We start from the raw sequence: 22,934 nt of genomic DNA on the forward strand, positions 1-22,934 counted from the left end.
GTCTCCGTTCTCCAGTAGAACTTTCTCCACCTTCCACTTCTAGCACCTTGGACGAGCCGCCAAACTTGTAGACCTAAGCAATGCTCCCTACGCCCCTTCCAGGTGGAAGAAGTTCTCTGGAAGCCCCCCCCCCCCAAATTCCCAACTGCAGTCCCCAACCAGTCCACACCAGCCGGATGCAGCCTTGGGGATTCTGGGGGGAGGTAAGCCTGGGGAGAGGCAGAAGCAGGGCGGTGAGCGCAGCCTGGGCCGAGGCGGCAGCTTAACGAGATGCTGGGGACCGTGCCTAGGAGCATCTGTGGCTGGGCTTTGCAGCGCGGAGCAACAAGTGCCTTCCAGCCTCTGCATCCCTTAACACACACGCGTCCCTTCCTTGGAGCAAATAAACACCACCAGAATGTTTCCCCACCTCCCTCCGAAGCAGGCTGGAAATGCATGTTGGGTGGGGGTAGGGGTCATCCGGGCCTCGACCCAGATGGTCTTCCATCGGTCCACGCAGCAATTTCCAGCCCCTCCAGGCTTCTGCCAGAGGCCCTGCTGGCCAGGATACCCACCCCCTCGGGTCAGGGGGATCTTCGGTTTTTCCAGGGCTTATCTTTGATCCCAAGAGCCAAGTCCCTCTCTCGCTGAGTGGGTGTGGGCCCCCTGGGAGTGGGGAAAGGCTGAGCCCCGCGGTCTTCCCTCCTACAGAAGATAACCTAGGCAAGGAGAGGCGTCTCCTGCCGCACGAGCCGGCTGCGGGTAGTGGCGGGCCCTGCCTGCGTACTCTCTGCCGTCGGTAAAGAAGGCACCACAGAAGGAAAAGAGCCCCTCCCTCTATATTTTTATGTCAAGGGTTTGCGCCACTACTCACCTCCCGGCCACCCCAAATTTAGAGGCGAACATCTTTGAACAAAATTAAACCTATGTCTGCATTGTTTGTGGTCAAATATTCACAAGGGGCTCACGTAGGGACTTGGGGTCTCCCGGCACCCCACACCCGCCAAGACCCAGTTGGGGGGTTTTAACTCCCCTGTCCACACGACTGGAACTTCTTGGGCGTTCTGGGGTAGAGCTGTGGGGTTGTGGAAACGTTCTGTTTTCTGTCTTCGATGTAGCTGGTGGTCGCGGAGGCACCTGGTCACTTTTACTCCAACTGCAGACACCCCAAACTGGTTCTGAAACAGCAATCTTTTCCACATCCGCTCCCCTCCCTGTTTTCGAAAATCGGAGACCTCCCCAGATCGCCATCCTGAAATCAAAATAAAAAGTTCTGGGACGCGGCGCACCAGGTGACATTTCACTCGGAGTTGCAAAACCGACGACGAGGGAAATGCAGCGTCGCGCGGTCCGGTCCAGGAGCCTCCCCTCACCTCCCTTCCAGAGAACTTAATCCAATTAGCTTTTCTTCAGCGTTTCCCTTGTTATGTAAAGGTCCTTTCTCCCCGCTGGCGGAGCCTAGCGCTCCCGGGAGCAGTTCGATTCTGCTCCCTTTCCAGCAGATTGCGTGCGACTGGAACCACGGGTGTTATTACTTAATATTTCATTCTGAAAGGGCTCCAGCAACCGATTCGCAGCAAGTGCTGGGGCGAAGTCGGGAGCGTCCAGATCAGTGAGGCCGGGGAGCCAGGCCTCCGTCCCCTACTCTTAAAAGGAAAATCCCTGCAAAGTGCCTTCGGCCCGGGAGAACAGTTTTGCAGGGGCCGGGGCTCTAGTGGTCTGCCTCGGGGCCACTTCAGCGTGACCTGCGGAAACGCGCCCCTTTGTTCCGCGCACCGAGTCGGTAATATATTCCTCCAGTTTTCCCCAAATACTCCTCAAGTGCGGGGCTAAGACAATGGCCCCGTCGGGGGAGGCCGGCGCGCCGGCGCGCGCCTCCTGGGCCTTCCGCGCGCTCGCGGCGGATCGCGACAAAGCGGAGCCCCTCTCCCGGGAGACTGGCGGCGCAGCCGGGCTCGGGCGGACGGCGAAGGCCGCAGGCGCGCGCGTGAGGCCGTCGACGCGCCGTCCGGCCCGTGTGCGGCTTGCGGTTGGGGCGGGCGCACGCCCCTCCCGGCCGCCGCCGCCGCCGCCGCCGCCGCCGCCGCACGCCGCGCACCAGCGAGCACCCAGCGCGGGGCCCACCCTCTCCTCGTGAGACAAGCGCGGCCGCCACGCGTGCCCGGCCCGGTGGGTCCGGACCCGGCTGCCCTGCCCAGGCGAGCGTTGCTCGGTTCCTCAAGGTACCTGGGAATTCGAGAACGAGGGAGAAAAGTAGGTAGAATTTTAGGCCACCGAGAACTTGTGCCAGGTGGCCCGGGGCGGGGTCGGTCGGCTACGCAACAGAAGGGTTGTTTCTTGTTAAACGGGATGGCGCTTTAGAGAGGGCACCGCCCAGCCCGAATTGGAAACTTCCGTCTCTACCACTTTCTGCCCCGAAATCCAGTATCCGGAGTTGGGGCGGCCGAAGTACCCCTGGAGTCGGATTTGAGCACCACGGGCCACAACGGCGGGAAGGCACGCTCGTCTACCGGCCCCGGCTCAGCACAAGGCCCCGACCTGGCTCCTTGGCCCCCAGGTGGGGACGCTCAGTCGCTCTGGCTTGGGGCCCCTAGGGCAGAGAGCGCCCTGGTGGGAACAGAACCCGGGCCTCCTCCTTCCGCTCCCAGCTGCGGCTCTCGATTAGGAGCTACCTTCTCCCGCCCGGGGACCACGTCTGCGGGCTCGAGGGAGCAAAGGGTCGGGGGTCCGCCCTTTGCTCTTGGACCCAAATCAGACGGTCTCTCCCTCCCCGGGCGTGTGTATGTTCGTGTGTGTGTGTGTGTGTGTGTGTGGCCGGCGAGGGGGCAAGCGCGTCCCCACTCTCGCCACCTGCCAGAGCGCCGGCGTCCGTGAGTTTGGAAGTAGGGTCAAGTGAGAGCTGCGTGGTCTTGGGGTCCCCAGGCCGGTGGCTGCAGCCCTCGCCCGCGCGGACGAGGCGCTCAGGCCGGGTCCGGGGAGCTCCGCAAGCGACTCCGCCCGGCGGCCGTGACAGCGCGCTTTCCCACCCGGCCTGCAGGACCCAGAGACCTGGAAAAGTTGGTAGGGGCCGCCGGGCGGCTAGGCCGGAGGATTTCCTTAGCCGCGCCCGCCCCCCCTCCCCGGCGCGTCGCCATGGTGACCGCTGGAAGTTGGTGGTGGAAAACAGACCCGGCGCAAAGCAAAATATTATGAGTGCAGTTGGGGTGACTTCATGGGGGGGCGGGGGACCGGAGGGCATGAGCGGGAGCCAGAGGCACAGACCGACAACAAAGGACCTGGTGCGAGTTGGAGAGAGTTTGCTCGGGCCTCCCTGCCGCTCTGTGAGCGCTAGACTGACCTGCTCCCCAGAGGCACTGAGGTCTCTAATTTCTCTCCAGCAGCTACACCTTGTCTTGGCTCACCTGTGTGCCCTTCTTCCCACTCCTCCTCACCTGGTTGTCCTGCAGCCTGACTCCCCATCCCGAGGGTTAGGCGCCAGCTGGGCAGAGCGCCCACCTCCCCCCATGAGCCACACTCTCACCAACGTGAAAGGTCCTGGCTTTTCTTCCTCACGACACGTGGGTCACCCGGGATGCATTTCTCATCCTTCCTTCTCAAATCGAATCTTAAAAGGTTGAGGGGATAGGATTAGGCCGGAAAGAGAAGAGAAGGAGTTGCCTGCTCAGAAATCTGAGGACAGAGGAGCAGGGAGTTCCTATCCATTTTTCCCCTCCTTTGTACAGTGGGAAAAAGCTCTGAGTTACAATTCTGACTCAGCCGCTTTTAATGTTACTTTAGGTGAATCTTATAGCCTCTCTTAGATTAATTTTCATTGTCTGTAAAATGAAGGCTTAGGCAGCTTACAGTCTGGGATTTTCTGATAATTACTCGTAAACCTCTTTACGATAGAATCCAGGAAGCGTATGTGAGCTGGTTACCACTATCTGAACTGTGACCCACTGTACAATTAGTGCATCTCTCCCCACACTAATAATAACCTAAAATATTTTGATGAATCATCTATTAGGATTTTGAGAGTCAAGAAGAACCTTGGATAACCACTTTTTAAAGGCCTATAATTTCCTATCTTAATTACACCTAAGGTGCATTCCTTAAGACACTGAATTGGGGGGGGCTGTACCCAGCGTCCGTTTAGGAAGCACTGAAATGCCTCTAGATGATGAGACCAGCATCACAGACCTTCACATACCTGGGAGAGGTATGCACGCTGGCCAGAGTAGAGAAATGTTGCCATCAAAGGAAAACCAGACTCTATCCTCCCTTGCTCAAGCTTTTAGAAAGAAGTGAGGGTCTTCTCACGCCTAGCCATCCCTCCTGGTGGTAATTTGAGCAGAGGAGCCCTTCTCTGATACTCCGTTGCCTCACCTATAGTTGAATGAATTGGATGTAAAGATTGCTATGATCCACCTAAACTTTTTCCATACAATTACATGCCTGTACTGCGTCTGTGGAATCGGAGTACAAAGCCAGGTACTTTGTAAAGTAGTTTTACGGGCACTGGTCCTCACAAGCACTCCATGAGAGAGGTGTAAATGTGACCCGCATCAAACACAGGGTTTCTCTTCCATTTCTAGCAGTGTAAGGTGGTGATTCTAAGTCAGGTTGGTGTGTTTGTTAGCCTTGGTGTCTGCGTGAAAAAGACCGAGAAGGCATAGAATGGTGACATCACAACATGGAGTGCCAGACAGGTCTCCACTTGCACAGGCCCCTGAGAGCCCACCCTAGGTGTTCTGCAGGTCATTTGGGACACTCTTCAGGCTGCCCCTCCAGAGCTCCGCAGAATGGAAAGGTTGCAGGAAATGTCTGATGTTTTTGCCCCTTCTATTCTATTTGAGATATCTTTGCAATTTTATGAAGGTTAGGGGAGAGAGAATGAACTCAGAGACAGGTGATTTGGAAGTGTCAGGTAAAAGTAAAAGAAAATAGTTTGTGTGAATTTATCGGGGGATTTTTATTCAGTCTCATTCACTGAGCACCTGCTGGGTGGCAGAATGGATAAGGACACACAGTCTCTGCCTTCAAGGACTTTGCAATGTGTTTGACAAGGGAAGGCATGGGCAGGTTGAGAGTGGTCAGGGTGCTAAGGGACACAGAAATAGATTCCTCTTGGAGCCTGAAGGAAAGGATGGGCTCCCTTGTCAATACCTACCATGAGTCAGCCCAGCACTTTTTCACACACTAGCCATTTAAGTCTTAGCGTAATTCTCTGTTGTCCCTTTGTAGGACGAAAGAGGGTCTGGAACTTGTGTGGGGCTACAGCTTGTATGACACCAGACTGGGAAAGCCTGTTCCCTCGCCCCATGCAGCCCACTTCTTGTGGACCCTGATTGAATATTAGCCTGGCAGGGCTTGGTTTCGCCTCTGGCCTTGAGATGGATTTGAATCTCACTTGGTGAGAAGGGAAACGTATGGACGGAAGTGGAGAGTCATGGAAAGTTTCAGTCTTGGACCCCAGAGAAAACCTCTCTGAAGGAGTCGTGTGATTCTGCATTTGGAGAGGGTTTTCACTGATGGCAGTGATGGGAGGCAGTGTATCATAGTGGTTGAATGATGATTTTGGACACATTTTAGCTTGTTTCCTTCATTCAAGAAAACTACATGCCTCCTTTGTGCCAGACACTCTGCTGGATGCTGGGTTTAACAAAAGCACCAGCAGAGCTCCTATGGAGTATAAATTATAGACAAACAAGTAAACACACAAAAAATAGTTAATTTCAGTGAGTGATAAGCACAATGAAGAAGAAAGCATTATTGGGGGGAAGAAGGTAGAGCATGGTGATAGGAAGGTTGCTGCCTTCTGGATGCCCCATAAAGCTGGATGTCCTTGATCTGGAAGCTTACTATTGCTGAGCCCCAGTTTTCTTAGGGAACTGATCTAAGCATCTGAGAGGGCTCTTGTATGGAATGTGAAGATGGCCATAGGTAACATATAGTCAATACATGTCTCCACTTTGCCACTAAGCATTTTTATTTAAGTGCATTGTCTACGTAATGCTCACAACAACCCTATAAAGAAGGAATGGTTATTATTCACATTTTAAGTGGGGAAACCAATAGGCTAAAGACAAAAATTAAAGCTAGAAGCTAGAGTGTTCAGTGAGTTTCTGAGCTTTAGAAGCTGGGCAGCATGGAGAGCATTATCGATCTTCACTGTGAGCACCTGACTTCCCCGGTGCAGAATCCCAGTGCTAAATCTAGCTTTTTATTTATGTTTTTAAAAGTTTATTAAGTGCCTTTCACATGCCAGGTATGAGCTAAGTGCTTTAAATGCATTATTAGTTGTATTTTAAAACATGTTATGGGTACTGTTATGATCTACCCCATTATATGCAGTGGAAGGATACCCATGAAGGGAGCAGGCGGCCTCATCTACGAGTGTCCACACTCTTAGTTGCAAGGCTATACTGATGAATTCTCCTCCTACTCCTCCTCTTTCTCCTTCCCCTCTTCCCCCTCCTCCCCCCTCCTCTTCCCCCTCCTCCCCCCTCCTCTTCCTCCCCCTCCCTCCCCCCCTCCTCCCCCTCCCCCCCTCCTCCCCCTTCTCCTCCTACTCCTTATTCCACTTTTTCTTCTCTTTATCCTTCTTCTCTTTCTCCTTCATCTTTAGTGAAGGAGAAAGTTGTGTTGGAAAGGATGTCCAATAAAGCCTGTATCATTTTATTTTATTTTTAAAGTTTATATCTTTTGAGAGGAGGGGGAAAGAAAGAGAGAGGGGGAGAGAGAATCCCAGTCAGGCTCCCTGCTGTCAGCGCAGAGCCCAGTGAGGGGCTCAATCCCATGAACCATGAGCTCATGACCTGGGCAGAAATCAGGGCAAGGGATGGATGCCTAACTGACTGAGTGACCCAGGCGTCACAAGCATATATGATTTTAGTGAAAGCAAAGGACTTGCTATTTTCTCCACAAATGAGAGTGGCAGGATAGTCCATTAAACTGTGGAGACAAAATTTTTAACTGTTGGCAAAAATCAGGAGATAAAGCATTCACATCTTTACTACAGGTGTGAAATGTATTTTAGTTTTCTTTGGGATTCATTTGGGACATTTGCTTTGTCCCTAAGAATATCAAAGCTTGCTTCATTGCACACAGACATACCTCTGCAAGGTTAAACTAATAAGATAGAAGCCATTAGGTCATGGGTGAATATACATAGCCTTTAGGTGACTGAACAAACAGTATATTGCAGGTAGAAGTCATCCACAGACATGTGTTAACATGTGACTGGAGGTGAATGTGGTCTGACTTAATGAAAAGAACATGAGGTTTGCCGTCAGTATAGACCAAAGTTTAAGTCCCAGCTCAGCTGCTTGCTAGCTGTGTGACCCAGGGCAAATGACCCAACTTCCCCACGCTCTCAGTTTTCTTCTTTGTGAAAGCGTCTGCGCAGTACTTTCCAGGGTTAGGAGAATAGAATGAGATCATGCACATGAAGAATGCATGCTCAGTAACAGCACATTTTATTATTAAAAATAATTACCTAGTCTTCCTATGCCTAGTTCTGTGTGTCTAGTTGGGAAAGGGGGAGAAGAATCCTGAAACAAATGTAAACCGTTTCGGCATGCCTAGATGTTGTCTGTACTGTGTAGACAGCCTCAGTGCCAGTGCTAATGTCAAGGTAAATCTTTTTTCTTTTTTTCTGAAGTTTAGACCGAAGAATTAAGTTCATTCTCATTCCCTGACATTTCCCATGAAGAAGGCATCTCATGTGCCCTTATGATGCTTTCATCCTTGTGTCGTCCAGTTTGTTAAAGGGAGTAGAAAATGTGTCTTTGTAGAGGCAAAACCTGGTAGCTGGAACTTGAATCCTGGAAGGAGCACTCAGAGAAGACCTATGTTCTACACCCTTGACTGAGGCCCCTCCACAGGTCCTGACACCCTTTGGTTCTGGAATATGAAGGCCTATGTTCTCCGTTCCTGCCCCCCCGCCCCCGCCACCTTCTGCTTCTAGGCATTGCTGTTTTAAAGACAACCATTTTGCACTTGATTTTCAGGAAGTGGAAAATTCTGTTTCAGATGAACCACTCTCTGAAACTCGGTTGAGTGAGATGCACAGAAAGACTTTAGTTCTTTTGCCTTCCTTGCCTATTTTTTAATGCAAGGAGGAAAAAAAATGTTCATTTGTTCTCTTCCTGTCTTTATAATGTGATCTTTACCTACGTTGTGATTTTTAAGTTAAAATTTTTGAAATTTTAAGCCACTTTCTTTGAGAGAAAGAGAGAGAGGGGTATTATAAAAAGCAGAAAAGAATGAAATGAAATTGAGCCATCATGTTTTCAGCTAAATATGGTCCAAATATAGGCAACTAGACTGGATTGACCTGTACCAGTAGATTATCTGGGTTTTGTTGTGTTAGATCTCATCCTCAGAGCAGAATTACTTCAAAATATGTATGTAGTTTCCACTTTTGTGGTTGGTTAATCCCCCATAAAACATAAAATTATGCATAATCTGCTTCTGAGCAATCAATAATTATTAGTAAACAGGTGAGCTTGGACATGATGAATTTGGATTGTCGTGATTGTCTTGTTTTAATTTAAAGGGATAATAAGAAAGCCTTTGAAAAGGCTGTAGCCCAGTGAAGGTTAGTTAGCACTTTGTGTCCTGTGTGTTTTCTGACTATCCAATTGTGCTAAAGGTCAGTGTTGTTTAGACGCAGCCTAAATGAGATTGATGAGTATGGCAGATTTTTATTTAATCGGAATGGAGAATTACCACTTCATAAGCATTGATCCCCTGAATCCATCTTGTTGGAGAAAATGCACTCAGTCAACACAAGCGAACTTACTCTTGAACTAGATTTTGAACTGCCATTTGAATAATCTGAAGAGTGATTAGTGATTGCTAATTACACTAGCAGCAGCTAAATTTTGGGGCATAGCTGCATTTCGTGAAGGAAATTATGGCAACATGTTTGTTTTGAATCTTGTGATTGCTGTGAGCTCATTTCAAGCTAATACTAGACTTTAGAAGACAGAGGTGTTTCTTTGAATGTTACAGTTAATGAATTTATCATTTAAAAAACATGAGCATGAGTGGTTTTTTGAGTCCCACATCATCATCTTCAGAATGATCAGTCTATATGTAGGATGTTCACATGGGGCATAATGTATTTCTAAATTGAGTACTGATTCTAAATGCTCATGGGTAGGCCCAGGTTCTTACTGAAATGATTATGATTTTATAGAGTTCCAGAATTGGGCCCATGGGCATACACTCAAACTTATTTATGAGGTCGTATTGATTACTGTAAACATTTTGCCAAATTTTCTTTGTGGGGTTCAGTTCCACCGCTGATAATAAATCTGGAGTGGGAGGGGGATTAGGATGCCTCTACAATAGTTTTTTGTTCCACCCAAAAGAAAACTAACTAGTTCTGTGTCATCCTTATATAGCTACTAAAAAGGCTATATTATCTCAGTTTCTAGGAGCTTAATTTCTTCTACTTGACGACTCCTTTTACAAAAGTGATGTAGATTCTCTATAAAAACTTTGACGTCATAGAAAATAAAATAACGTTAGCCTGGGAGTTTACACGGAAGGAAGATTCCAGAGGGCTGGAGACCCTCAGTTAAAACGTTGAAACTCCCAAGCATTGGAAAGATTTCTAAAGTGTTGAGCGGTTGTTATGTGAGGGCCTTTGCTCTCTATGAACTTTTATTTTCAACTCAGTGGGCAGGGTCTTTAGGTTGCTGTGCTTGGGGTAGGGGACCTTTTCAGAAATGCCAGGCTTTTAGAAAAAAACAAAACACAAACGCAGCTTTTCTTCTAATCAAGGCCCTGTTTTAAAGTTTGAAAACTTTGCTGTGATTAGAAGAATGAATTATTTCTCTGCTTCTTTGGAGTTTCTTCTGGGTGCCTGGGCTTGGGGCATTCTCTGCCTGAGCTACCTCAGGGTTCACAGCTGAAGAGGTGTGTTGGGAGCGGGGAGACCTACTTGGCAGGAAGGCACCGGGCACCAGGGAGCCTCCTCCAGAGCAGAGCTGGGAAAGTGCATGCGGGGGGTGGGGGTGGGGGAGGTTCTGGAGGGATGCAGAGGGATCCTAGAGATGAGGAGCCTAAAAAAACGGGATTCCCTATGGGTCTGTGTTTTGTTCAGAGGTTTTCGTGGTATTGAGAGACTAAAACACAAACAAATAAAAAGCTCCAGCAAAGCTGTATGGTTGTAGATAGTACCTGGTGACTATATATTGATATATAGATCACTTTTGAGAAGGAAAGAATGAAGGAAGCACCGGGGTGGGGGCGGGGGAGAGGAAGGCAGGAAGAGACGGAGGGCAGATGGGTGGGAAGGAAGAAACTACGTTGAAATAATTTTGGTGATTGATGTCAGGCTCACTTAATGAGTTATTTTCAAAATTGTTAGTTATGTGTTTTTTTTTTTGTTTTTGTTTTTTTTTTTTACTAAAGGGACTCCCTTTTGTAGCAATTTTTTTTTAATGTTTGTTTATTTTTGAGAGAGAGTGAGAACGAGTGGGAGAGGGGCAGAGAGAGAGGGAGACACAGAATTGGAAGCAGACTCCGGGCTCTGAGCTGTCAGCACAGAGCAGAGCCCGACATGGGGCTTGAACTCACGAGCTGTGAGATCATGACCTGAGCTGTAGTCAGACACTTAACCCACTGAGCCACCCAGGCGCCCCAAGGGACCCCCCCTTTTTGAAACTGGGTAGCAGATTAACAAAAATTTGTAATGTTTTCCAGGCACAGTGCTAAATGCTCATGCTTGTTACTTCATTTAATTCTTATATCGACCCTTTGATATTGTTATCCCCATTTTACGGGTGAGGAAACTGAGACTCAGCCTAGTTAACATGTCCAGGCCAAACAGCTAGTGTCAAGCCAGGTTTTGAACACAGATTATTCTGATTTTGAAGCCAGGCTGCCTTCTCGCCTCCCAACACCTGGAGTTAGAAGGAAAACCTTAGAGATGTCCATGCTAACTCAACTCCTCTTCTACATAAAGAAGTTCAGGAGGTCCAGTCATCCCTGATCCTGGCCGGGGGGTGGGGGTGGGGGGGGGACAGCAGTTCACACTGCAGTTCTTTGGAGCACACTGTCACGGGGTGGCAGTGGGTGTCTGGATGCTCTGGGGACCTCAATGTGACTTTGGCAGCAGGCTGCTGACTGAGGACGCCCACGGGTGCTCCTTCCTGTGGGAGCACCTGGTGCAACATGTGCCTTTCATCTCAAATCATTTTTCCAAGCTTCTAAATTCATCCTGGCACCACCACTGGGTAGGTATCCCCCGCCTGCCAGTTACTTTGGCACATTTGACATCTTAGGCACATCATCGGTGCTTAGTGTCTATTTACTTACAGACATGACTTTCTCATAATAGGTTCAGCATAAAAACCGTGGTGTTAAAATAACAGCACCTTGCATTCGCATAGCATGTTACAATTTATAATCACTGATACAATCATTAATGGCTCTGGAATCCCAAAGGCTTGGTGAGAATTCGCTTTGCCATAAGCTGGATGTACAGACTCAACAAGGGAGGTGACCTCTCCGAGTCTCAGTTTGTTTGCCAGCAAAGTGGGGCCATGGCATTGTGAGGATTAAATTTTTTTTTAATGTTTGTTTATTTTTGACAGAGAGAGAGAGAGAGATGGAGCATGAGCGGGGGAGGGGCAGAGAGAGAGGGAGACACAGAATCTGAAACAGGCTCCAGGCTCTGAGCTGTCAGCACAGAGCCTGATGCAGGGCTCGAACTCACAGACTGTGGGATCATGACCTGAGCCAAAGTTGGACGCTCAGCTGACTGAGCCACCCAGGCACCCCGGCATTGTGAGGATTGAACGAAGTAACGCATGTAAAAGGTTAGGCACAGGGCCTTGGCATGGCATAAAAGCTCAATAAACAAGAGGTGCTTTGAGCGCCACACGCTTCTTAAGATGCCCTAGTAGCTTCCAAGATCCGCCTTCTCCCCCGATACAAGGCCCATACGGGGGGAGAAAACAAAATTTTATGCACACTGCACTGTGTTCAGTTTTTTTCAGTACATGATCCTGTAAACCTGTGAGCTAGGTGGGATCTTTCCCAGTTCATTCTTAGCGAAACTGCCCCTCCGGGGGCTCAGTCACATGCATTGGCTCCTATCGTGAGAGAGTATCCTCACTGAGGTCAGTTATGTCTTTAAATCAGCCTGTCTCCAAACTAGTTAAAAACATAGGGCTGTAATGAAGGGGCTGGTGGTTCCCCCCCCACGCCCCCCTGCATAGAGCTGTCTTAACTTTGCTTCATTGTGCACTCACCTACCGCACGTGTCTAAAGTGCACGTATTTTCCATCCTCATTTTACGTGTTTGACACTTCTTCGTTTCTCACGATTTTCCCGTGTTGTCATTATCTGCTCTTAGCACAGTGCAAAGCATTCACTAGGATGTCTTGCACAAGTCAGTGCTCAATAAATGTTTACTTAAGATATTATAGTGTGAAGAACGCTGCCTCTTTTTGCTTGCTTTCTAGGAAACTTGGCTCATGGCTCCATGCAAACAAGTCCTTGATTAACTACAGATGAGGTGACCCTCTTCTGAGCCCCTACTAGGTGCCAGGCATGGTGCTGGTGTTATTAATTCCTTCCCTTCCGCCCTCTCCTCATAGATCTGCAGTTCTGTGCCAGGCTCTAATTGCAGGGAACAGTGGGGTGAATAAGGTACAGTCAGCTCTTAAGGAGCTTATATTATTTGTCCTAATCCTCATAGTAGCTTCAGGGGGGTAGTTTTTTGTTTGTTTGTTTTAATATATGTATATATATACACATATATACATGTGTATATATGTGTATATATGTATACATACACACATATGTATATATATATGTGAAGGAAATTGAGGATCATGAGGTTAAGTAATTTGTCTGGGGTTGCAGAGCTTGGTCACTTGTAAGGGGAGCAGCAGAATTAGTGTCCGTCTGGCTTCCAAGGCTTTTCACTGTACCAAAACATCTAAGAGTCAAACCGAAGGAATGATAACAGAAGAGACTAGAGTGTCAGGCTTTGGGGGTGGGCATGATGTAAAAATTATAATAGCTAAGATTTGCATAGTGCTTATCATGCAAACACTCTCTGTGCCTTGTTCACTTAAACCTCATGCAAACTGCGTGAGGTGCTGTTATTCGCACCCCCACTTTGCAGGTTAAAAAAAAAAAAACAATCCTGAGGCTCAAAGAGGTTGAGTCACTCACCCAAGGTCATACAGCAAGGAAATCAGGCTTGAACCTGGCAGTTGAGCTCCACTGTCTGTGTGCTTAACACCTACACTGTCATTAAGACACACGAAGTGCCTCTGACACAGACAGGTACTTGGGAATCACAATGGTTCCGGAACTCACCCTGTGCTGGGCGCTATGCTAAATGCTTTCCACATCTCGCACCATTAAGATGGGGTGGGCAGATTATCATTCTCCACATTTTACACAAGGGGACATGGAGGTTTAGAGACTTTGCCTAAAGCCATTCAACTAGTAAGTGCTAAGGCTGGAATTCAGGCCATTCTCATGTAGCTAGTTACTAAGCCCACATGCTTGCTTTTCCTTCTCCTAGTGACTCGCCAGAAATGATTTGAAAGAGAGAAAAAATATGTACCAAATTGTTCATCAAGACGCTATAAAAATAGGAATATTAGCTCAGGGGAACACTGGGCATCTATCAATGATAGGTATGAGGGCTGTAGCAAAATGAGACAACTCTGCATGATAGAATGTTAAGGGAAAAATGAGGAAGGGTGTATTCATTCACTGGGGATATAGTTCATACATATGCACATGTGGACATGAGACCAGGCAGCAACACAGATAAAGGACAGATAGTTCACATGTGAGAGGGGTGGGATTGTGGATGAGTATGTCTTTCCTTTCAACACTTAAAAATACAACTTCTACAATAGATGAACACAGGAAAGAAAAAAGCATTTTGCCTAAGAGAAGGATGTTTTGGTGATTCATCTCAAAAGTTCAGGCTAGTTTGAAGTCTCTTTGGGTCCTGTGGTCAGGAGTGCCTGGCTCCTGAGGTTTTGGGGGAAACCTACATCCCCAACAGAGGGTGTGAAAAGAAATGCAGAAGAGGCAAAATACACAAAGAAACTAGAAAAGGCAGTGATGTCAGGGATCAAATACCATCAGATGCTGTGCACAGGGAGCAGCCTTGGCCCCAATAACCTTTTTTTAACAGACTTTTACACGTTTTAATAAAATTGTAATGATAGAAATAGAAACAAAGTGGAGGCCTGCCGACATTAGGTAGTAGTCGGTATGGTCCCCCATAAACATTGAGGGGAGGTGAAATTTTTACAGCCTGCTTATGCAGTTACATGCATGAATTCTGGCGTTCCCAGGGATGTTTTTAGAGCAGAGATCTGCTTTTACGTGGAACCTATCTTCGACAGGAGGTGGCACTGAACACCTTAGCTTTCACTTTTTCTAGGCTCCGGGACTGTTTGTGAGTTGATGATCTGTTGAGCTAACGGCACTGGTATACTTTCGGGGTGTCCTCATTAATTTTCATATATTGCAAATAATGATCCTTTCATGAATCTCTTTGACCGCTTCAGAGTTTTATGTTTTGGGTTTTCCTAAAGTGAGAAAAGGCAGTAATGTTACCTAGTACCTGCTGTGTATTTGGTATTATGTTAGACGCAGCTCAGTACTCACGGTGAGACTTCAAGGCATATATAACTATGAGTATTATAATATAAGTTAATGGTTAGGTGTAACCGCTGACTTGTTTTTAGTCTAATTGTCATACTTTAAGTATATTCTTTCACCTGGGGGCGCTTTTAAGTTCTATTTTTGTTGTTTGCGTGTGAATAGCGACTTCGTGTTTTTTGTTTACTGTTGTATCTTCAGAGCCCAGAATAGTGTCTGATAGTTGCCCAGTAAATGATTTCTGAATGACTAACTTAGGAAAGAATAAGTTCATGGTTAGGTTAGAGTCAGGTTCAGATCCCGGCTCAGCTGCTACGATGTTCATGAAGGTGGTGGTGCTCACACTGGCGGCCACATTCCAGGAGACGACAGGTGGACTCACCTGCATTACACCATGGTTGAGACCCCAGCTGATGAGGAAGACACACGGGGACAGTGGCCACATGGCCCGGCTGGGAGAGTGAATCTAGTTAGCCAAACGGTAAGCAGAGTGCTTATCTTTTCTCATCCAGGCCTTTCTCTCTGGGCCTTACTTCCCCCATCTATAAAATGGGATAATGATTCCTGTATATGAAGAGGTAAGTGAACAGTTTAGCACAGTGGTACAAAATGGGAACTTAGACAGTGGCGGTTATTGTAACCCTAACAGAGAAACTGGGGCTCAAAAGGTGAAAGTACTTGGTCAGGTTCTTAAACTAGTGAGACAGCGAGGCTTAGCAGTCAGGCCTTCTCATCCTTTGCTCTGTACTGGGTTCCCCCGGCCCACAGGAAGGGGCTTCCTCACTGTGGCGATGAGCTCGTTGGTTCAGGCACGGACACTTGCTGGTTTCCAGACCTGCGGGAGAGATTCCCCAGGGTACGAAGCAGGAGCTGACACAGGCAGCAGGCGCACCTCAGGAGTCTGGAGAGGCAGCTAGAAACAAAAAGAGTGAGTAGTTTGGGCAGATGAGAGAGCACTGAGGCTGTAGGGTGTTAAGGAAGAGCGGTGCTGAATGTAGGAGAAGTAAGATCGCCTTGTGTCACGGTAGCACGTTAGCCTCTGAGACTTCTTCGTACATCACCATCACCACCTGAGGCTGAATCTTCTGAAGCAGGATTTCGTATTGGAGTGATGTGGAAACTGAGGCATACATACGGTGGGAGTTTGGGGAGGATTATTTTTTAAAGGAATATATATTAGAATTGGGAAAGGGATGAAAATACTGCTCAGATTTTTAAGGAAAAGAAGAAAAGTAAAAAGGCAAACTGGTGAGGGTGGTTTTTAGCAAGTACCGTGAGGAGTCAGTGGGGTTATGGGTTGGAATCGCTGAGGGTCAAGTGTTCAATTGAAAGAGAAGGCGAATCCTGTCCCGATCTTTGCAAAGAGACAGGCCCAGGCCATACGGCATTCAGCAGACAATAAGTAGGCTGATGTTTCTGTGTCCGTAGCATCTGAACATCCTGGCCTCTGTATGCAGTGGGCACCAATCAGCTACAGGGACAAAGACAACCCAGAAGGTACATCCTTAGGCCCGGGGTGGGGGGTTAACTGTGCACAAAGCCATTCACACTCATCTTTGTCCTGGCCACACATCTGTGTAAAGCATACCTTCCCCATCTGTATTGCTGTAATTAAATGAGATAATCCATGTAAATAACTATTGCTGGAGTGTAGTGCTGATGCTCAAAGACTGGGCTCTGATGATGATGTGGATGAAGACAGTAGGAAGTGTCATGACCGTCACCTCCGACTCAACTCCTCTTTCTTGCTGTGACTGAGGCCCCAGCAGATGAGGAAGAGATGTGGGGACCTGGGGACACTGGGTACATGGATTGGCTAGAGTTGTGAGTACAGTTAGGTAGAAAGAAGGCAGAGTTCCTATCTTTTGTCATCTCACCGCCTCTGTCCTAAGCCTCTCAGACTTAATTACACTCTTGCAGTGGCCTCCACCCAGGGGTGCTGTAAAGTCCGGGTTTGCTTGGGACAGTCCTGGTGTATGCTTGTGGTCCTGGCAAAATTATTAATAATGCGGCTTTTCAGTCTCAGAAGTTTGGATGATATGTGATGTGGTTTCCCACTTCCCTTTCTCTCCCCTCTGAGCTTGTGTTTAGCAATGCCAGATGGAGCTGCCCATGGAACGGTTTTGCTTATGTCACACTCCACACAGAAACTTTCAGTAAAGAGGTTCCCAGCCACCTATTGAATAAAATCCAGACTCCTTAACTCAGCCCTAAGTACAGAGGGGGCGGGGCTTTTACGTGCACACTCACAGTAGCACCTTGCGGAGTGCTAGTCAAACAGGATAGTCTCGACAAATACACGTTGGCTTAATCCCTGAATGAGCGTGGGCATTCAGGCTCAGGTTGCTTGTCAGTTTCTTTTCTTTCTCTCTTTTTTTAATGTTTCATCTTTCTAAAGTTTATTTTTATTTTTTTTAACGTTTATTTATTTTTGAGACAGGGAGAGACAGAGCATGAACGGGGGAGGGTCAGAGGGAGAGGGAGACACAGAATCTGAAACAGGCTCCAGACTCTGAGCTGTCAGCACAGAGCCCAACGCGGGGCTCGAACTCACGGAGTGTGAGATCATGACCTGAGCTGAAGTCGGACGCTTAACTGACCGAGCCACCCAGGCGCCCCTCTAAAGTTTATTTTTATTTGAGAGAGAGGGAGAGAGAGAGAGCAAGAGGGGGAGGGACAGAGAGAAAGGGAGACAGAATCCCAAGGCAGGCTCCGTACCAGCCAGCAGCACAGAGGCTGACGCAGGGCTCAAACTCAGGGACCGTGACATCATGACCTGAGCTGAAATCAAGAGTTGATGCTTAATTGACTGAGCCACCCAGGCGCCCCTGCTTGTCAATTTTTTGAACACATAATTCTTCAGCCAGCTTCAGGGCCTTTGCACGTGATGTTCCTTCTGCCAGGAATACTCCTCCCTCCCTGTTTACCTGGGGGAGTAACATGATGCCTTCTTAATCTTTAGCTGTCAGTTTAATCCTACTTCCTCTGAGAAGCTTCCCTGACTCACGGATTAGACCAGACTCTCCCTTCTCTCTCTCTCTCTCTCTCTCTCTCTCTCTCTCTCTCTCTCTCTCCCCCCCTCTCCCCCTCTCCCCCTCTCCCCCTCTCTCTCCCCTCCCCCCCCCCCCCAGTCCCTTGGCTCTCTTGGGAATTACATGTCTATTATTTAACAGCTGACTCTCACACTAAACTCTAACCTTCCCTGTGACAGACGCTGTCTGGTTTGCTGCTATGCCCCTGTTGTGTAGCACAGTGCCTGGCGCATGGTACTCCACAAATAGTCGAGAAAGCGGTAGTGAGTGGGATGAATGAATGTGCATCCCCTAGTAGGCTGCGCTTTCCGAGCCAGTGCGGTTCAGGCCACTTGCTTCTTAGCACATTTGGGGTAAGTGTGCAGTTCTTACTATGTCCGGCAAGTGCCTACACGCTTTTGGCCCTTCCTACCTCTGCCTCCCATTTCCTGCTGCTCTCACTCATCCTCACACTCTCCCACATACTGGTTTTCAAGCCCCTTCCTTCTCAGACCTCTGCCCTTGCTCCAACATCACCTCCTCCAGCAGGCCCTCAGTGTCCCGCTACCTAAGCAGCACCCCCATCTCCCATTCAGTAGCTTCATTTTCCTCCTGACACTCATGGTGCCCTGGAGGCACCTTATTTGTTTTTGTCCCATCTCCACCACAGAATACAAGCTCCCTGAGAGCAGGGACCTTGTCTGCGATGTCTGTCACTAGAACCTCAGAGCCTGGCAAATGGTTGGTGCTAAAGCAGTATTTGGTGAACGAGGGAAGGAAGGAATGAAGGGGCAGGGTGGGATGGCCCCCTGGAGGCAGGGCAGGGGCCCCTTCCTGGAACCCAGTGGCCCCTGGGGCAGGGCCTGTGGTGTTGCCATGGCAACCCACTGACCTGAGGCCCACCCCCCACCCCCTGGAGAGGCCACACAGCTGCCCACTTCCTGGGCCCAGACTTTCCACGTGTTCCTGTGTGTCACCACTGTGGGGAGCCCAGGACAGAGGGAAAACGGGGCTGAGAGACAGAGAATGATGAAGAGGAAATCACACCCTGGTGCCTGGGGAGACAGGAGCGGGCCTTGTTGGCATGGTTCCACTGGTAATGGCCAGGGCCCCCGGGGGGGGGGGGGGAAGGCAGGGGAAGGGAGGGGGGACTAGGGGGCGTGCTGGTACCTCTAGGACCTGGGGCCTGGTCCTCCCTTGGCAGCTGCTAGTGAGTGTGACGTGTCAACTTTTTGATGTAGCATTTCTAAAGCTGTGAGTTCCTAAAATAGGCCCCAGCACAGTGCCCTGAAAGACTGTTGATACAAAGAATATGAATAACGCCTTCTATTAAAACCTGGTGACACTTTCTAAGTCAGGCGGCATTTTCTTCAGGTATTGCATAAGTCAAGAACTCCCTGTTCCCATCTAGTTCCTCAGAAACAAAGCTCGTCGTGTTCACTCCCCCACTGCTTCAAAATGACGGCTGGCTCCCAGCTGCCTGCTGGCTTCTTGGCCTGGTGGGCAAGGCCTTGGCAGTCTGCTCCTCACAGACTCTCCCACCTGCCCCCTGCCCCCTGCCCCTCCTCCTCCGGTCACCAGTCAGTGGACTCGTCCCCTGTCCCAGAACCCACTTTGGGCTTTTGACCATGACATGGCCCTCCTGCCCTCTTTGGTCTGGCAGGTGCCTAATCCTTTAAGGACCAGCTGAAATGCCACCTCCTACGTGAAGGCCAAGATGGAAACTCCCTTCTCTGTGATTCCGTTGCACCTTATTAGAATAAGAGACCTGCCCCTGGTTACTGCTGGCTCCTCGAGGCAGTGTGTCCCAGTGAGAGCAAGCCAGCCTCAGAGGCAGACAGACCTGACCCAGCTCGGCCACCACCTCACTGGCTGGCTTTACCCAGCTTCTCTGAGTCTCTGTTTCCTCCTCAGGGATCGGAATTTGTCCAGTCTCTGCTTCAGGGTTGCCGTGAGGAGTACAGAGGAGGCATGTGAAGCAGGGGGACTGATGTGGGGGAAATGCCCGACATAAATGCTGGACATTGCATTACTGTCTGTCCTCATCACTCGGTGTGAGCTCCTGGTGGACGGAGACCATGCTTTCCTCACCTTTCCGTGGCCCACAAAGCCAACCATGCGAAGTGCTTCACCTGTAGTATTTCAGTTAATCTTTGGAAACTTGGAAGGTAGGGCTTTTTGGAAAGCTCAGGAATCATTCCGATGTTACATAGCTAGGAAGCGGCAAGGCTGGGATTTGAAATCCAGTTGTCGTAACTGTGAACTCCACACTCTTCCCAGCCTGCTTCTGTCCTCTCTTTCATCTGGTACTGTTTCCCCCTTGGTCACTCCATCAACCACAGGCCTTCTTGCCGTCCCTTGTCCCATGATTGTGGGTCACCCATGATCTCCCCTCAGGGACTCGGCCTCTGTGGTCCCCTCCCTGTGAGCCTCCCTCACTGTACTCAGTCTGTGCTCAAATGCTGCTGCTTCTCAGAGGCCTTCCTGGGATGAGGGTGCTTTCCTTCATCCTGTTCTCTCATCCTACTTTACTTCGTCACAACCCATCACCACCAGCTGTGAGCCTGACACTGTGCCAGGCTCTGGGGGACTAAGCATGGAAAAGATAGACATGGTTGTTAGAACTTATATTTTTAAGGTAGGGAAAATAAAGAATAAAACAAGAATACATAAACAAGATATTCTCAGGTCCAGAGACCTTGGTCCACCAGCAATATCTTGCCGTGATATATTGGCTCCCTGTTAAAATGTATTTGTCATCTTCTGTTACAACTTTACATGAAGGCACTTGATAATTATTTGCAAAATGAATGAATGGGTGGATGGATAGCCTAAGCTAGAGTGACTTGTCTGTGTCCAGTATGAATTAGCAAGTCGAATAAGCATAGGCCTTGAGATTGAAGACCTGGGTTTGAATTCTGACTTTGATCCCTCTGACTGTGTGTGACCTCAGCCAAACCACTGTCCTGGTCTGGACTCCAGTTTCCTGATGTGTAAGGTGGGGTGAATTTCTGTCTCATGAGGTGGACTGTGAAGTTCAGATCGGTTTCTCATGTCCGTGCACTCTGTAAACTTCAAAGATTACCTGGCTTTGGACTACCATCTTGCTCAGTTTCTCCTGCCAGACCAATGTTGCTCTGAGCCTGGGGCGTGCTGGGTCCCTGATGCAGATACTTCGTAGTTGTTCTTTGCCACTGCAAAGGGAACCAAACCTTCTATGAAATCCAATTTAAAGTGGGGAGTCATGAAGATCTGCCTTTAAAGAGTGCGGGGTAAACTCCTTGGAAAGTGAAAATCCACAAGTCCTGATTGGCATCCTCCTTCCTGCCCGTGATCCCAGATGAGTCAGATGTAGTGATGCTTCTCAGCCCAGGAGCCGACACTCACAGCCGTCAGTACATCCTGTTGGGAACTTAGAACAAGTTTGGTTCTTACTAAAACATCAGATGATTTTTGTGGATCAAGAAAGAGGCAGTTGGGAGCAGGGAGATTAGCCAAGTATGAACGGAGCTCTCCTCCTGTGTCCCAGGACCCAGTGCCCGTACAGCAGTGTGATCACAGTCTGCCTTGGGTTAGCACCTCTGCTTCAAGCCTCAGTTTTCATGTCTATAAACAGAGATATTAATACATACCACATACTGTTGTTCTGAGATCCCTTTAATTTCAACCACGTATGTGAAAATGCCTTGCAGAAGACCTGGCATACAGTAGGAACTTAATGTTATTTTTCAAAAAAAAAAGCAAGGCGTCCAATGACACATATTATTGGGCAGTATCTACAGGGACAGTCACAGTGCCAGCCTCTGGGTACAAGGTGGGCAGAAAGGCCAGGGTCCTTGAACTCATGAGTTTGGGGAGTAGCACCTGCCTCGCTTTCTAGATGGCAGCTGCAGGGCAGAAGCCAGTCTTCATGTCTGTTTCACTCACAGCTTTTTATTGTAGCTTTTTCTATCTAGAAGGCACAACACAGACATTGGTTGAAAATTGCTTTCTGTATTTGGAAGATCACCTTTGATGTGTTGTACTATTTCATGCCTTATGTGGTAGAAAAAAAAAATTAGGAAATTCTATAGATATGTGGATGTGTCTGCTTATAAGCTGTGCATTCTTTGATGTCATGTGTGTCAATAATGTAACATTTATTGAGACCATCCTATAGGAAAAACTTCATACCAGGTGAAGTGAGAGTCAAAAGCAATAGAGTAACATGGACTTCATTCTTAAGATATTTAGGACCTAAACAGAAGGGCCTGTTATGTATAACAAAGGCTGGCAAAGAAATCTGTGAATGAATTTAGCAAAAATTGTACTATGTAAGTAGAACGTTAGCAGAAGTTCGAACGCAAGGCAGACTGTGATCAGTGATACAGTATTGGCACCGGGTGCTAGAGCCCGTGTGGAATGTAGGAGCGGGGAGCTCAGCCCACACTGGGAGAGAGCATACTGGTTATGGACTAAGTCTGAATGTCGATCTGCCTCTTACTAGCTGGGTGACTTTGGACAAGTCACCTAATGTCACTGAACCTTAATTTTCTTAATACCACCTACCTCAAGGTTGTTATGAGGATTAAGTATGATGGTATACATGCATAATGCTTAGCCCATAAAGACCCAAGGTATGGAAGCCTTTATTATTGTTTTTAAATCACATAATCTACAAATAAATTAGTTAGATGAACAATGCACCTTATTAAAAATTCAATATACCTGTCATTCTGGTTGAGTAACTCTTGATCTTTGCAAGACCAAAATACACTGTTAGTAGTTTTAAAGTATATACATTTTACTTCGTATTACTTCTTTTTACCTAAAAAGAAGCCTTCCAGTCATATGGAGCAGCCTGACTTAGGGGACATGAGTTAGAGATGCTGCTGCTGAGAGCCCCATTTGGGAAGAGGACAAAGGTCAAAGAGCACCTGTGGATCCAAGGCCTGTTTAGACATCTCACTTTCATGTGTGCAATCTGGAATGTAAGACCTTTGAATGCTCTGAAAACTCCACATGTCCAGAGCAGCAGAGGTGATGGTTCTGCCATATTATCTTTGGCACTGCTCAGACCATGGTCTGGACCCTCAGAGTTCATCCTGGATGGCACATGTTCAAATAGATATTGATTAACTAGAAGACAGCCAGATGCAGGTGAACTGGATGGCAAAGATGTGGGAACAATTCCTTCTGAGCAAGAGCCAAAACAGGTGAGGTACTTTGACCAGAAAAATGGAGCCATGGTGGCTATCTGCTCACATCTGCCATGTGCAGGACAGACCACACTTACTCTGTGTTGCCCCGGGGAGAAGGACAGGG

At 48.2% G+C, this 22,934-nt stretch overlaps 1 protein-coding gene and 1 long non-coding RNA gene across 4 annotated transcripts in view; one reads left to right on the top strand and one right to left on the bottom strand.

Annotated features, from left to right (window-relative positions):
- The window catches only part of RFX4 (regulatory factor X4), a 164,104-nt gene that overhangs the window by 1,259 nt on the left and 139,911 nt on the right, over nucleotides 1-22,934 (top strand). The window lies entirely within an intron of this gene.
- On the bottom strand, nucleotides 898-2,062 carry LOC132693837 (uncharacterized). The gene is made up of 2 exons (XR_009616986.3): nucleotides 1,353-2,062; nucleotides 898-1,231 (listed from the first exon to the last, which is right to left on the bottom strand). It is a non-coding gene; the product is annotated as an uncharacterized LOC132693837 (long non-coding RNA).

Source organism: Panthera onca, chromosome B4 (genome assembly GCF_046562875.1).
Source record: "Panthera onca isolate mPanOnc1 chromosome B4, mPanOnc1 haplotype 2, whole genome shotgun sequence".
NCBI classification, from domain to species: domain Eukaryota; kingdom Metazoa; phylum Chordata; class Mammalia; order Carnivora; family Felidae; genus Panthera; species Panthera onca.